Below are 4635 nucleotides of genomic sequence, written 5' to 3' on the forward strand. Positions count from 1 at the left end.
GAGACCACCACTCTCAGGGAGACCCCCAGTCAGCCGGCACACTTTATGAGTATGTGCTGGGCACTGGACATTCCATGGGGAACTCTCACGAGATCCCTGCCCCTCAGGGAGATTACAGGCTAAGGGAAAGACAGATAAAAATACCCAAATAAATATGTAGGTTTCCCCATAAAATAAAGTGTGAAGTGTAAGAGCAAAATATATAGCACAAAATTATCTCCTTTTTATATTTCCTTTAAATCAAGTATAAATCCTACTGGGAGCCCCCATCCTCCAGGCTGGTAGTAAATTCAGTCTTGGTCTCCACTGGGCTCCTCTTACCCAGGTTATTCCAAGGACTCGGGATCTCCTACAGCAGCAGTCTGAGAAGTCACAGGTCCTCTCTGGTACTGAGGCCACAGCCATTGTCACAGGACTTTCAGCTTTGGGCTCTGAGGGGTCATGCCTGCTGCCCCAAGGTTGCCAGGGACAGGGGCCCCTGGGTGGCTAAGTCAGTTAAGTCACTAACTCTTGATTTGAGCTCAGTCATGATCTTAGGGTCTTGGGGTCAAGGCCCACATTGGGCTCTGCGCTCAGTAGGGAGTCTGCTAGAGATTCTCTCTGCCTGTCCTCTCTCTCTCTTTTTAAAAAATAAATAAATAAATCTTTAAAAAAAAAAAAAAAAAGGTGCCAGGACAAGTGCCTGCTTCCTGGGTCCCAGGGCCCAAAGACTCTCTTCCCTTTCCCTGCCTTAGGGACCTCCCTGCTGCACCTGACTTCCCTGAAAGCCAGGGTGCCCTGGAAAGGGACTCTCCCATGAGCTCAGGCTTTTTCAAAAAACAAGCAAACACCACCACCACAAAACAGGAAGAAACTTTGTCTTCCACCAGCTGTCCTATCCATATCTCCAGGTCCCTAAAATGGTGAGTAGCTGGCTGGCTACCTGTTCAGAACGGGGTGGACAGAAAGCATCCCTATGCCTAAAATGTATGAGCCACATGCATACGATAAAAGCAACATAACAACTCCTGCTCTGTCAAAAGCCAGTTGTGAGTCCTTGTGCAAGTGATTTAATCTCTCTACCACATAAATTCTTGTTTCCAGGTCTGATAAACTCAAACTCCTTGTGGAATAAATAGCACTGCTACTCTGGCCTCAGAAATACAAGATGATTTCTCTTGTTGAGATGTCAATCAAGATGACTCTTACCTGGAATTGGAGAACTTTAGGGTCCAACAGAGATGGTGACCCAGAAATCAATGTAGAGGATGAGCCCATTTATGCCCACAGGGAGGGGAGGGAATCTGAGAGTCACAGCCTCTAGGCCCTGGGTCCACCTGCCTCCCAGGCACCTCTCCTGGATGTCCCATGAGTATCTAAATGCAACATATCCCTATATGCCCTCTCTGTCTTTGCCACAAAACTGTTCCTCTGCTCAAGCCCTCCAAAGGGCACCACTAACTACCCAGTCTCCTCCTGGTCCTTGCCCACGTAACCCAGATAGTCCCCAAGACCAGGCAGTCCTCCTTCTGAAGCATGTCCAGTGTCCATTCCTCCCACTCTACTCCAGTCCAGACCACCACCATCTTCCTTGCTGATTCTGCCCCAGCCTCCTATCTAATGGCTACTTCCAGGCCATTCTTCTCCCAGCTGCCAGGTTTATCATTCTTTCTCTTAAATTTTTTTAAAGATTTTACTTTTAAGTCATCTCTATACCCCACATGGGGCTCAAACTTGCAACCCCAAGATCAAGAGTCACATGCTCTACTGACCGAGCTAGCCAGGTGCCCCCTTTCTCTTTATTTGTTAAAGTGGGTTGTAGTCTGAATAATGGCCTCCCAAAGATGTCCACACCCTAATCTCTGAAACCTATGGATATGTCACTTTACAAGGCAAAAAGGACCTTGATTAAATTAAGGAGCTTGAAATGGGGGAGATTATCCTGGATTTTCCAGGTGGCTTCACTGTAGTCACAGGGCCCTTATAAGAGGGAGGCCCGAGGGTCAGAATGGGAGAAGGTGATGTGATAATGAAAGCAAAGGTCAAGAGATATGACAACTCTGCGCTACCGGCTTTGAAGGTGGAGGAAGAAGCCAGGAGCTGAGGAATGCAGACTGCCTCTAGGAGCTGGAAAAGGCAAGGAAACAGATTGTCCCCGAGAGCCTCCAGAAGGAACCAGCCTGCTGACACCTTGACTTTAGCCCAGTAAGACCCACTTCAAACTTCTGATGCCCAGAACTATAAGGTAAAAAACGTGTATTATTTTTAAATGTGTGCTGTGGCAATAGGTTATTGCAGCAATAGGAAATTAATATAGTGGGTTTCAAATAGGGCTAAATACACATACATATAATGAGTTAAAACTGGTCTCCTTTGAAACAAAAATCCAAGTGGTAGCTCAGGTTCCCTCCATGTCTGTCCGAGTGATTCCAAGCCAAGTTCTCTGAGAAAAGGACTCCCTCTGGCCAAATTTGCTTTTTATTTTATTTATTTATTTATTTATTTTTATTAAGCTCTACAGCCAACATGGGGCTCGAACTCATGACCTCAAGATCCAGGGTCCGTGTCTACCGACTGAGCCAGTCAGGTGCCCCTGGTCAAACTGGCTTTTTACAAGCACAGGCAGTTTGATCATAGTCTTCTGGAGTCTGTCGACATAGTGTGGTCCCCAGTCCAGAACCTGACACCCCCCAGGGCACCACCTACTAAAGGGGGCAACACGGTGCCTGCTCCCAGGGCAGACAAATGGCAGAGAAACCTTCTCGATATGAAAATACCATCTGATCAGTCTTCTGCGTAAAATACTTCCAGGGCTCCCTTTTGCGTTTAGGATGAATTGAAACACCAAAGCATGGCTACCAGGGCTTGCTCAACAAGTTCCTATCCACCTCCCTGTCCCTGTCCTCTCTGAGGATTATGCAGCTCCCGGAAACCACAGCATCTGCTGCCACCCCCAGGCCTTTTCCCACAGGGTTCCCTTTACTTGGGAGTGTTGCTTTAGCTCCTCCTGCCACCCGTGGCCAACTTCTGTGAAAATGTGAGGCCCATTTTTCTGGGACAGAAGTCAGCCCCTCGGGCAGGACTTGTTCCTATCCACAGCAGCTGCCCCTGACCCACAAGGTAGGTCTGCCCAGGGTGGGAGAGCCCAGAGGGGGAGAGAAGGCCCAGCTGTGGTTTTAAGGGCTTGCACACGCATGTGTGAAGATTCTGAGCCGGCTTTCATGACTCCTAGAACCTCTGGGGCAGGAAAGAGCAGCTCACCGTGCCCAGTGCCAAACCAGCCCATCCTTAATTAGAGCCATTGAGTGCCTGGGCCCCCTGAGACTTGTCACTCATCCCAGGACAGGTCAGTAGTTTACCAGTTTCAATCCCAGCTCTACCATCGCCAGTTGGGCAAACACCTTAACCTCTGTGAATCTCAATTTGCTCTTTTTGTAAAACGAAGGTAACGAGACCTTCTGCACGAGGGTGATGAGGACTGAAAATGTGCTCATACTTACAAAGCACACAGAGTGTTCAGCTGATAGTAGACATCGATACGAATCCTCTAGACCTTGCTTGTCTTTCCGTCAGGAAGATGATGCTATCCATTTCATCAACTAACGAAATTAAATTTTAATTGTCAAATCAGCCCGGGTGGGATGTGGTCAGCCACAGCTCCTGTTCTCTGGGTCCACTTTGTCTGGGTCACAGTATCCTTTCCGATGAACCCTGGATGAATTGGCCGATCCACTTGGCTCATCCTCATGGCCACCAGCATTTCTCACCCCAGCAAGCTCAGTAGCCTCCTGACTGGTCTTTCTGCTTCCACTGTGGGCTCCGCATCCCCATCAGTCCATTCTCCTCACAACTTGTGGCTGTCAAAAAAAAAAAATTTTTTTTTTTAAAGCCAAACTGATTATTTTACTTCCTGCCTACCACCATCATGACTCTCCCTCCTCCCCAGGGAGCAGTATTTCAATGAAATTAGAATCAAAACCTCCTCCTCACAGTGGCCTCCAAGACCTCCCGTGCCCCCTGGCTCCGGTTAATTCCTGCAGCCTCATGGCCTCCATTTCCTCGAAGGACCAGGCTCGCAGTCGTACTGGGGTCTTTTGCACTGATGCTGTTGCGACCTGGAGCATCACTTCCTCTGGGCAAGCTTTCCCTGACCCTCAGAATAGAAGACGCCGTTACTCCCATAGCGCCGTGGGACTCCGGTTTCTGCTGTCCGTGCTCCTTGATTGTGTACTGATCTGAGTAGGGGCTGTCCCTCCAGCCAGCCGGAGAGACCACATGGGGAGGAATGATGCTTATCTAGCTCCTTAGTACAGAGCCTGCAACACAGCAAGCGCTCAATAAATGTTTGCTGAAGAAAGGAAGGGAGGGAGGGAAGAAAGACGGAAGGAATAAATGAACAGATAGTGCTTCTTACAGGAATTCTTTGGCGAAGCCTTTGTAAAGTAAATGATACTTGGTGAATTATTTTTGGTGTAAAAATTGACTTTCCTATGTTATCGTCCCTTCAACATAGTAAATCTGTTTTTTTCCATATGCCTCGTAAAGATTCTCAGGACATTTTCCTCCCATTAATTTTTCCTTGTTAAATGGTTTTTATGACCACTTTGTGCTTTAGGAAAGAAGTACTGCTCGGTATTTAGAATATTCTCTCAGCTT

Source organism: Phoca vitulina, unplaced genomic scaffold, assembly GCF_004348235.1.
Source record: "Phoca vitulina isolate PV1807 unplaced genomic scaffold, GSC_HSeal_1.0 scaffold30, whole genome shotgun sequence".
NCBI classification, from domain to species: Eukaryota; Metazoa; Chordata; class Mammalia; order Carnivora; family Phocidae; genus Phoca; species Phoca vitulina.